Source organism: Melopsittacus undulatus, chromosome 1 (genome assembly GCF_012275295.1).
Source record: "Melopsittacus undulatus isolate bMelUnd1 chromosome 1, bMelUnd1.mat.Z, whole genome shotgun sequence".
NCBI classification, from domain to species: Eukaryota; Metazoa; Chordata; class Aves; order Psittaciformes; family Psittaculidae; genus Melopsittacus; species Melopsittacus undulatus.
In genome coordinates, this window is record NC_047527.1 from 120,025,188 (window position 1) to 120,037,702 (window position 12,515).

The window sequence follows — 12,515 nt, forward strand, 5'->3', positions numbered from 1 at the left end:
AGAAAGCTTTATGGGACTACTGGTAGGCTATATTTTTAGAAACCAAGCTTTCACTTCCAGATGTACAACTCTGCTCATTTAGTCGCTCCCATGAATTTACTAATCACTAATCTGATGTCTGCTGGAAATACAGTACAGTGGAGAGGAATCAGTGTAGGAGGTTCCTGGAGTGTGTGGAAGACAGCTTGCTGACACAACTGGTGAGTGAGCCAGCTAGGGAAGGTGCCTTGCTAGACCTGCTGTTTGTGAACACGGAAAGACCTGTGGGTGGCAGGATGGTTGTAGGTTGTGTTGGGCATCAAAATTATAAGAGTGATCATGAAATTACAGAAGTTTTTGATTTTTGGAGAAGTAAGGAGGGGGCTCAACAGAACTGGGTGTAAGACTTCCAGAGGGAAGACTTCAGCCTGTTTAGGAGACTGATTGGCAGAATCCCTTGGGAGGCAATCCTGAATGGCAAAGGAGTCTAGGAAGGCTGGACATTCTTCAAGAAGGAAAGCTTAAAGGCACAGGAACAGGCCCTCTCCATGTGCTGAAAGACCTTATTCCTCTCTACAGCCTAGCTAAGAGGAGGTTGTAGCGAGGTGGGTGTCAAGTCTCTTCTCCCAAATAACAAGTGATAGAATGAGAGAGAATGGCCTCAAGTTGCACAAGGGTAGGTTTAGATTGAACACTAAGAAAAATTTCTTCACCAAAAGATTTATCAAGCACTGGAACAGGCTTCCCAGGGAAGTCATTGAATCACCATTTCTGGAGGTATTTTGAAAATGTGTAGATGTGGTGCTTAGGAACATAGTTTAGTGATGGACTTGGTAGTGCTGGGTTAACAGTTGGGCTCACTGATCTTAAAGGTCTTTTCCAACCTAAACAATTCCATGATTCTTGATTCTATGAATGTACAACTAGCAGTATGCAAAGCTTGAATGCATCAATAACTGCATCTGTAAAGCTGTTCATGAACCAACTAAATGGTGAAGCTTTAAATGAATCAAATAAGCAAGCAAACTATTCAGCCTCACTTAAAGTGAAAACTATGTAAAAATTGGATTAGTCTTGTGAACAAATATTAGCAATTATGCTCGAACTCTAATAATGTAGTCCACAGAACTGTTGCATGTATTCAGTGGCTGTTAGTAATTTAGTGCAGTGCACAATGTCTTAATATAATCTGTCAAACTCAGTATAGTTGTTTACTCCATTATTGCCTCTTCCTGAGCATGTCATATTATGTGAGGTGATGTGCACGCACAGATTAAATAACACTCCTTGTTCTGGAGTTCCATCCATTTCTGTATTAACACAGCCACACAGGAGAAACTGCAAAGACATGAGATCATGCTGAACGGCAATGATCTTAGCATACCAGCAACTTAATATAAAATTATTTTTCTATGCACTGGGACCAACTTTAGACAAAGGACTGGGATGTATTCAGTGAGGTAGCTCCCTGGAAATGACAGAGAATTGCTATGGTGGCATGAGTAGTAGCATAAATAAAACCACAAAAGTCTTTTTTGGAAATGCAGGTGAGGACAATGTTCTTTCTTTGGATGCAAAGTTTACTGGTCTATAAAGGTAAGCATGAAACTTCAGTAGATATAGTGGCAAAAGATGAAAAAGAGAGAAAGATTAAAGAAATATTGAAAAGGTTTGTTTGGACTTTTTTGGTTGGATTCAGAAGGAGATTTAAGAAACATTCAGTAAACAGAACTCTCTGTACCCAGGAATTACACACGTACAATCCTTGTATCATTGTGCAGGCTGAGTCTTTCCTCAATTTACCCAGTAGATAAATGCTGAAGGAGTCAATCTCCTTTTTTTTTTTTTCTTTCTTCTGTTTGTCTAAACCAGTATTTATCTCTTCCATAAAAAATCAACTGAGAAACTTATAATGATATCACACCCAGAATATCTCCTAGGCTAATAGTTAAGGCTTGTTCCAGAAATGGGATATGAGAAAGTGTAACTGATTTTCTGTATATGGTAGATACTCAAAACACTGGAAAAGATTCACAGCTGCTGAACTGCAGAGCCTGCTTTCACTACTGGCTTTGTAGATGCTGTTTAAATTGCCTTGTCAATGTAGCCCTTCGTTTTATTAAAATGTCTAGTTGGGATCATGATTTCTTCAATTCAAAGTTATTTCCTTCCATTTAAATGTGTTGGTTGTGTTGTGTTTTCTTTAAATTGCTTTGTAGAAATTCTAAACTGAAATTATTTGCCTTCTGTTTGTTCCCTCACTAAACAGAAGAAGCTCTTCTTAGAAGTCAACATCTGAACGTTTCTCATCCATACGAGACATCAACAAGGTAGTGATAATCTATGAGAGTATGAAGAAGGAGGATTAAATTTATGTCTGAGCGTGGAGGGGAAGCAGCGGAGGGAAATCAAGAGCTAAAGTGTGGCAAGAAAATAATGACCTTAATACCAATGTTCCTAGAAGGCACAAGTAGGGCAAATGGTAAGCCAGAGGATAGACCATTACAGTAATGAGCATCTGGGTGAGATGAGAGTTTAACAAGAAAGGCTGGGCTTAGTGATAATGTGTAGTGGGAGTGGTCAGATTTACCTTCAGCAATGTATGAGGAACATGGAAAGTTTCAAGCTTCCATTTTTGTGTGGGGAAGAGGAGTCTGTTTTCCCCCTCCTGGGTCCATAGGTTGCCCTTTGCATGGTGCTTAGTTCAGATGTACATAAAGATACCAGTGGGTGGAGATTTACAGAAGCTGCACTGACAGTTTCTGGCCCTGGTTGTTCTTTTTCTGTGAGGCTGTGAGTGGCTTTGGTTAGAGGCACAAGGGATGTTTGGGTTTTCAAAGCTCTGCAGAGTAAACATGCCGAGTTTGTAACAGCATTTGTAAATTAAAGATTACTTAAATCTTCAGTGACAGATTTATGAAATATTGCTTTAAATTCTGCTTTATGCTGCACAGCCAACTGAGTTTATTTTGGAGACAAAAGCAATTTAAAAGAACCCATAGATTACTTTGGCTACTGAAGAGTTTAAATTATCCCTAACTAAATTTTGTTAGAGTGTGTTGAGCTATTTAGATAAAACATGCTTTTTGACATTTATTACAGAATGCTCCCTTCCCATAGACTTCTGCTCATGAAAAGGGGACATGGGGTGAATCAATAAACGGCTAGTAATCTTTTTGCTGACATAAATGATATTGGTTAAGGATTAAAAATCTTAGTCTGGGTTTTGGATTTTTTTTTTAGTACGTTACAGTACTATGCAATCAGACAGCAATTCATTCAAATTCCAACAGTAAAAGTACTGTAAACATGTAGAAATGTATCTTGATGTGGCAGATGCTGTTGCTAAATATATATTTACTAAAAGCAGAAGAAATCTTTCCGAGATATATGCAAGAATCTCTTGCCTAAGTTAAATGCCTATCAATGAATTTTGCTCCAAATTCTTCAGAAGTCAAAACTTTTGAACCCAGAGTTCAATAGCAAACTATTATTTCCACTCACAGTCTTTCATGGAGATACGTTTTTCACGGTAGAACTGAGATTTACACAGTTGATTTTTTTTTCTTACATAGACATCCTTATTATCCCCCAATACTAACTGCATGAATTGATATGAGAAATGAAATATTATACACAAACTAAAATATACCTGTGGAAGGTATCAATAGTATGCACCACTATGCACGTGCCACTAAATCTGTGAGTGCGCCTATCCTGGAGATAGGCACTGTTTTGCTTACAAGCTGGTGGGACCAGACCCCTGCAAGCCAACCCTCAAGTTTCACATCCAGGCTGCTCGGATTATACACCAATCACACCCCCAGCCCCTTCTGCATGCACAGCTCTGCTCCTCAATTTATCCCATTCACTCCAGAGCATCTGGAACAGCTTTCTGGAACAGGTGCACACCATCAGTGCTCTATAGGGCCCATCTGTATCTGTCCATGCATTTTGGCTGGAGACAATAGCTAACCTAGATTTGCTGCTGTCTGGGCTGAAGAAAGAAGCCTAATGCAGTTAGCAAACTGTTAACAAGCTGTTAGCAAACAGTTCTCTTTTTTGAATTAAATTACATACCATATTCTTTCTCCTGATCCTCATTCTTTCAGGCTCAAAACAGAAAAAGAAAAAAACAATAACTCTGTAAAAATAATATAAATATGTTCCCTCAAGGTCATGCCTAATGCATGTCTCTGCAAATTGCCAGATGTGAGGGTAGAAGGTACTGTCTACAAGCTCTACCTTATTTCTGTTTATGAAAATGAGTAGGGAAATAAAGATGGTTTTGGAGTGAGAAAGAAGAAAAACTGTTTCCAAAGCACAGTTGGTTCTCCAAGGTATCTGCAAATTCATACTGTCTCTTACCATGGTTAGAAAAGATTGACCTACCCAGACCACTAAGCTCAATTTTTCAGGGTTCTTTTGTTTTCAAAGTACAGGTTGGGTACATTACTTGTTCTCTAGCTAAAACACTATTTCCCTAGTTTCAGTCCAGATTTCCCTCTTAAAGAGTAAAGCAGCTAAAGGAGACTGTAGCTCTCTGTCACTTTACTTCTAGTTTTCCAGCTCTCATGTTTTTACCATAAATTTGAGAGTTGATGTTCTTTTAGGCCCCTGCCATGAAGCTTGCTTGATTTGAGGGTGTCTGTTCTTCATAGTGACATATAAGCACACTCACGACCAGCTCTGCCTTCATACACATCCACATTCCATTATCTGTCTATTGCTCTCGCCAGTACATAATAGCTCTTGAGTAGCCTTGGAGGTCTGTAACACCTGCACGTACAAGGCAGATGAGGAAGCTTGGACCTTTGACATATTATTTTTACTCAATCACACTTTTTGTTTCATTTTGTTGCTTTATGTCGTTTCCTTGCTTTTCCCCTGAGCTATATATTTTGTGCTTGGAGCTGGAAGGGGCCACATGTAAGCAAGAGTTGCCTCCATTGTTTGTGTAGCATGGCATGGTCAGACTGAGCCTTGACCAGGGTGTGTATGTGACACTGTAGCATGAATGGAAGATTATAATTGACTGTATTTACTATAAAGTACCATCTAGTAATCTGCATGTTGCTAACAAAAGGTGCCAACAATTGCCCAACACAGCACTTCAGGATAATTCATCAGGGGCTTTGATTAAATTGAAGAGTTTTCAGTAAGATATTCAGTCCTTTTTCAGTGCAGGCTATTCCCCTGTCAAACGTATTTCTTTATTCTGGAGCTTCTCTCTTTAATGTCATTCATCTTCTGTGCAGGGAGAATCACACATAATGCTTCTGCTCTTGATTTTCTAGTTTTGCATAGCTCATGCAAAAGCCATCTTAATGCCATTAATATTCATATTCATGCTCTTTACCTGACAGAATTGAAGAAAATAGACTAAAGAGTTGTTTGGTTACCTTTGAGATTTCTGCTTGATCAGTTTATAAACATGTATCCTTTGTAATGACTGCTTGAGTATGTGTAGAAACTCAAATTGTGTACTGCAGAAAAAAAGTAATCTAAAGTCCTTCACAATTATAGGGTAAAAAAAAATCTCCTGTGGTACTACTAATATTACACAGCACTTCTTCAGGCAGAAGGCTTCCTGGCATTGTTCCCTAATTTAAACCAGGACGGTGTCTCATAATTCAATAAGGCAGAACTATTTCTGCAATAGAAGTGCTTCCACCTAATAAAAAAACCCAAACCCAACCACCAGGCACTACAGCTCTCATCTTTATTAGTACACTGCCTTTTAAATCCTCAAAATGCTCCTGCATACTGTGAACAACCACTTAATTTTAAAAGCTCATTATAAAGTGTAAATAAATCCATATCCACTGCATAATGATACTTTACTGTAATTTGATTAAAGCAGAAATCAAATCTTTGCAATCAAACAGTTGTTGAGCTGCCTAACATAGTGGCATCCTGTTCTTGGCAAGGGCTTTGGTCATCATGGAAGTAAACATAATAGCATTAAGGCTTAGCATATGTGCCAAAGCAAAACTGTAGTAGTATGCTGTTGCTATTATGCTAAAATATTTCTTTAACTAACACTGAAATTATATAACCCTTACAAACCATCATGCCTTGTGTTCTTGGAATGTTATTTAGCATATTTTTGTCAAAGGAGTTGCACAAATACACTAATTATATTAAGGTTTGCAACAATTGGTCTTCAAAAAGTGTCTTGAGATTCACTCATTTGCAGTAGGTGAGTTCTGGAGGCCCTTGGCACATTCTCTTGGAGCATATGGGCAGCTTATCAAAGCAGTTATCCACATATAATATGTTTCCATGGGGGCACTGCTTTTCTAGCTACTATCAGCTGTAGCTCTGGGAAACAAAGGTCTCTAAAACGTGTTCCACATTTTTTCCTTTGTAACTGTGTGCACTTTTGGTTTCATCTTGCTTCTTCTATAAGTAATTACAATATCAGTCTTTCAATTTCAGAATTCAAAGTAATAAACTTTCAGAGAGTTTACTGAACCAAAATCCTTTTTGAATTATCTCCAAGGTTGACTTCTCACTGATACTTTCATTTATTTCATAGGAATGAACAGAATTTTCTGGAAACCTGTGCCAAGTGTTGGTCTCATGTTGAATCTATTTCCATGTTAATTCTAAGTGGCATTTCTTCACTGTAACTGAAACAGAAAATAGACAAAAGTAGTAAATTTTTGTTATCCACTTAAGTGAAGAGTAATGACATATCTTTTTAAGTGATGCATCAGTATAAAGGGATGATAGCTGAATTCAATCCTGTCAGAGCTTTGGTAAAGGAAAGACTTTAAAACTATCTGTAGATGAAGACATAAATCTCTTGCTCTTTAAAAACTGATAAAAACATAAGTGACAAGGTATTTTAAACTGTGTCTTAAGTTAGTACAAACATCTAGCAATAATAAAACAGAAATCAATAAATCTCCAGGATCTATAATTACATTTTGGATTACAGCTGGTGTAGTAACTTGAGTTGGACAACACAGTGCAAACATTTGTGTTGAATTTTACAAATATTTTCAGCAAAAAGTGGGATATACATTCTAAAAAATAATAAATGTATAGTATAATACATATTATTTAATTTTGACCATTCCCCAACAAAATGGTTTGTTTTGCTCTGGAAAAAATTAATTTAAAAAAGATACAAGGTTCCCAAAGAATTGAAGTATCTTGTTCAGATCACAATTACAGCTTAAGCATCACATCGAAATTCAACTTAGAGATAGGCTGCTCCTCCAATTTGCTACCTAATATTTTTCACTTTCCTGAAAGTGGACCAATGTTGATTCCTCCTGCTTCATTCTTCCTCAGTCCCTTTTAGGATGAAGTTTATTGGAACTTCTGCTCAAAACTGCATAAAAATGAGAAAGACTGTTAGAATTTAGCTCACTTCTTCAATCATCAAAAGTGTAATTATGTAACTTGTGTTGTTTGATGCTCACCTGTGGTTGCCAGGAGCTGCAATTTATCTTAGTGTGGGGGTTTTTGATGGTGAAGAAGAGGCTGTGCATTTTTTTCTGAGAAGAGCAACTTGTGTAACAACTCATGAGAAACTGCTGATGCAGACTGCTTAACAAGTTTCAAGGAAGTGATTGCATATTTATGTGGAATAGAAGAACATTCACATCTGCATTAGGTAGGATATAAATAAATCTGAAGGGCTTGTCTTCCTTTAATTGTATAGCATTTTAACTTTATCAGTAGAATTTAAGTAATATAAGCCTCAATTTAGAATGCATGAAAATCTTGATGCACAGTATCTATTCCATGGAAATAATCAAAGCCATAGCAGTCTTCTTCTCAACTATATACCTGTGCCCATGCATATGATCAAGTAGTTTATAATTCTCAAGTGTCTGAACAAACAAACTACTTGCCATGTCTGTAGCTGACCACATCTCTTTTTGTAGACCACCCAACTGCAGAATACAAAACTATTAAATTACTGCACGTCATGATACTGACAGAGTCATAGGCACAAAAAGAAAAAACCCCAAACAAACAGTATTTGCCTAAAAATTTGCTGGGTGTTTTCATGAAGACCATAATATTAGCTGAAGGTGCTGCTACTTCATCATAAACCATGTTCCTTCTGAGCTATGCAGCTACCTCAGGAGTGGAATTCTAGAGACTATTCAACAGTTCGATGGTGAGGGACATCTGTATAAACCAGGAAGAATTTCAAAGAGACACAGCAGTTGTATTCAGCACCTGAACAACTGGCATCCTAGTCTTTACCACAGATTTCTTCTGATGCAAAACATGTCCTGCTTCACTACTATATGCCACCAGTTTCAGATGAGGAACCATAGCAAGTATCTGTACATCAAAAGTCAGTTTTAGGTTTTGTGCTTTCTTCTAAACAACACAAAAGCCCACTTTCTGAAAATCAAGCAGCAATGTTGAAAATGTAGTGTGTAAAAATGAGTTATGATGAAGAATGCCCTTTTGTAATTAGACAATTACGTGGCCTACAATGTTGATTTGGTTTTAATATATATTATTTCTATTGTTAACTGTGGTTTGTAATTTTGAAAAGAGACAGGAAGCATTTGGGTGTAAACTTTTCTGGCTAAGTTTGTCTAGTTATTCTTTGGAAACATCTTTAAAATGAATAAATACAGATTCGTCCTCACTAAATTATTTTAGAAATATTTGTAGATTGCAAAATTATTCAATATGTCAGAACACAGAATTCCATTTAGAAACTCATTGTGTATAAATCTTTCCTGATTTAGCATTCTTTCTGGAGGCTTTTTTTTTTTGAATTGAAGAAATTAAATTATTTATTGTACAAGGTAAGTCACAAGTTCTCTCAGCAGCAATATATCATTGTGAATACTAGATGTATTACAACTGAAATCTCTGATATATTTTTACTTTTTTATTCCCTAAATGTGCAAGTTTTGTCTGCTACACATTTCTGGCAATTTACCTCTTGAAAATGAAAATGAAAGATAATGTGGCTCATACAGCTATCCTATAGCTGCTCTATAATGATATATCAAATATTTCAATTTATCATGTATACTTGCTTTCTAAAGACTTTCAGCATTCATTATTTTCTCAAGTACAATGAGAACTATTTTAAGAACTCCAAATTTAATTCATCCTCACTTGTGAAGACAAGCAGTAATTGTTTTGCCTTCAGATGTTGTCTGTAAGTGTTAGACAGTTCCTCTTCACACTGTTATTGTTCTCGTGGGTTTTCTTACTATGATTTATTTTACATTAAGGGAATAGCTACATGTTTCCAGATCTTGAACCTTGATCTCTTTAAATTAATCTGACTAAAACCAAGTAAACTGTGGTTGCATGAACTGTGAAGACAGTAGACCATGGGTTGTTGTTGCTCCAGGCAGGGAAGGGCTGATGTGTAGATGAAGGCAGTATTTGCACAGTGGTACTTAAAGAGTGTTTGTCCATGGCTTAGGAGCACATCTAAAGGGATTCAGTTCATTTCACTGTATTGTTGTACTCGTTCAACGCAAATGCAGCACCACTGAACATTAAAAGCATCCAACTGGTACAAACCTATCAAAATTATTTAGGTTTTCATAGTGCTCTGCTTTCTGATTGTTTCCATTTCTGTGCTTCTGTAATATAACCTGGGCCAACCAATTTAACTTATGTTTCAAATTCTCCATAAAATAACCAGTAGCAAAGAAGGTACAAGAGAAAAAAATGGACAGTGGAAAAAAAATGGAACAGCAGCAAGAAAGTTTATCCTTTTTCCTTTGAATATTTAAATAACAGAAGAAAGCACAGGACAAGAACCTATCCATGTAAACTCTCAAGATATAGCTTTTGGAGGAGAGGAACAGCTTATCTTCATGGTCTTTCTTGTGCAGAAAGCCCAAATGAGTATTTGCCTTTGCATCAGCAACATACATTACAAGCAAGTGAACTAAACTATAATTGTGACTTAATAAGCAGTTTCAAAGCATTTTGATGGCAAACACCATCTTGAATGGTGTTTGATGGAGATCAGAGTGAATGCCTGTGAGAACAATCAGACCTATATTTGTTACAGACAAAAACATCCTTTATCATCTCTTTTGATTGGTACCAAGCTCCACAAGGCTCAGTACAGGGAAAGATCATTTCAGAAAAATATTTCTGAGAAGGTGCCACCCATATGACTCTGCAATTCTTAAGCTTTTGGATAACTTAGATTATCAGCCATCTTCACCTTCAATGGATATGCAATTCAGAATAGTATCTATCTGCAGCAGTTAGTAATTCAAATGTAAATTTGAAGCTGCTGCATTTTGAAACAATTCTGTTTCAGAGATGGCTGGCTATGTCATTACACAGTTTGCTTGAAATAAATTAATACAATAATATGGCACAGTTGCATACAATTATTTTTGATTACATTCTTAAATATGTACATAAAATTTTACAGTGCCTGTTGTACAACACCCACCATCTTCCTGATCACTTAAGGAATGATTCTGAGTTACAGCACCTCCATCTTGTGGTAAACTTGAGAAACAGATCTTCCTTAATGCTATCTGACAAAAAGTACCTCTGAAAAAAATTATGATGGCATAGATCTATCCAGATTTGAACTTGGCTCCAGATCCTTCAGGGAGTTTGTGGTTTCTCTCACTCCATTTTGCACTTGTCAGCTGGGAAAATCATCTTTGTCCATGCACAAAACTTGATTCTTACAGGGTGACAGCAGGAGGAACTTGTCTTCCCTTAGGAGTCAGGGAGGTACTGTGCTTCTATGAAGTGAGAGCTAATGCTATCAATGAATAGAAGTATTTAGGCATTGAGAATTTTAAAGCTTTATAAATACCTGTCATGGAAGAAGTTTTCATTTATCACAATTCCATTGCAATTGTAAAGGTTTTATCCTTGAAGCTAAAACATCAAAGCAGAAGTTTTCCACTGTCATGGTTGAATGAATGCTCATGTGTGCATGTCTGTATTTTGGGTTTAAAGTTGAATTTTATAGTTTGGACAAATTTATCTACGAAATGCTTTTCAAGCCCCAGAAAAGAGCCTTCATGACTGTTATTGTCCAAAACCTAGCTGGTGGCTGGTCACTGTGTTTTTGGTAGCCACAGAGCACAGTTCAGACGCCTACACTGAGCTATCAGTTGAAAGTCTAATTACAAAGTGCACTGCCTTTTCTCTTTGTTTCCACTGGTGCTGTGAATGCAGAAAGTAAGACCTTTAGCAGGCAAGTCAGCTAGATGCCAAACATGAAGGTCCTCCCACTTTCTACTCTCAAATTGCAGCAGTGCTCCATTTTACAGGACTGCTCTAGATAATCAGAATCATCATACACAGCTCCCTCACACTCTCCTTGAGCCCAGTCTGCTGTAGTGCCATAACTGCCTTGGATTTACTCCAATATATTAAATTTTGCCTATGCTGGGGTGCTCAGAAAACTGTCCACAGTACTCAGATATGGTCTCACAGGTGCAAAGTAGGAGAAACAAATCACATCCATTGACCTGTTGCCTACAGTTTTGCTAAAACAGGAGTATGCTGTTAGCCTTCATCACCCCAAGGACACACTGCTGACTCAATTCAGCTTTCTTCTCTAGGATCCTCAGGTCTTTTTTTGGAGAGCCAGTTGGTCTCCAGTCTGTGCATGTTGCATGGGGTTAGTGTGTACTGGCAGTTGTTTTTGTTGCTGTTGAACCTATGGAGGTTTCTGTCGGCTCATTTTTCCAGTCTGTCAAAGCCACTTTGAATGGCAATTCTACCCAGTATTTAAATAAGGAGTAGCACACCATCTGGACTAGAACTTACAACTGCTTTGTAATTTTAGAACATACAAACTTCTATGTTAAGATGTCCAATATCTTCTGACAGTGGTCAGCAGAGAAAGATACAATAAACCAAGAAAATTTCAACTTGATTTAGCTCTCCTATGAGCTCCTGATTAACAAATAGGTAGTTTAGGGACTCCTTTATTTGGTATAGAATCATAGAATAGTTAGGGTTGGAAAGGACCTTAAGATCATGTAGTTCCAACCCCCCTGCGTGCATTTCAACCTTTATTTTCAACAGCAAGAAAGGAACTGAGTCTATTTGTATTTTTTTGCTAACAAACCTGTAGCAATTAATTTATAGGATGGATTATGCAAACTAACTGTTTTATGCTTGTTTCCTCATAATATTTTGTAATACTCCTTGCATATTGAGATATTGGAAAGAGTAATTTGCAGCTCAGCTCATGCACCACTTCTGCTTCTCTAGTCCCAGCCTATTTCACCTCTGCTTTTAGAGCAGAGTGTGTTGAAATGTTTTCTGTTTTGTTCTTCAGTGCTTTCCTAGTTTCTAATGTTTGACTGGCACTTCTGAATGTTGCTGTGCAATGAGCTGGCATTTTTTGATAACCCTCTCCAGGAACTTTAACATTTCTTCCCTCAGTGGCAATAGGTAATTAACCAACATCGTGGGTATGTAGCATGAGTTATTTTTCCCATTTTGTGCTCAAAATTTTTCCACAATTTTGTGTTCATTTGCACTGAGTTTCTTCTGCCATTTTACCACCCTCTCACCTGCAAGATGCTTCC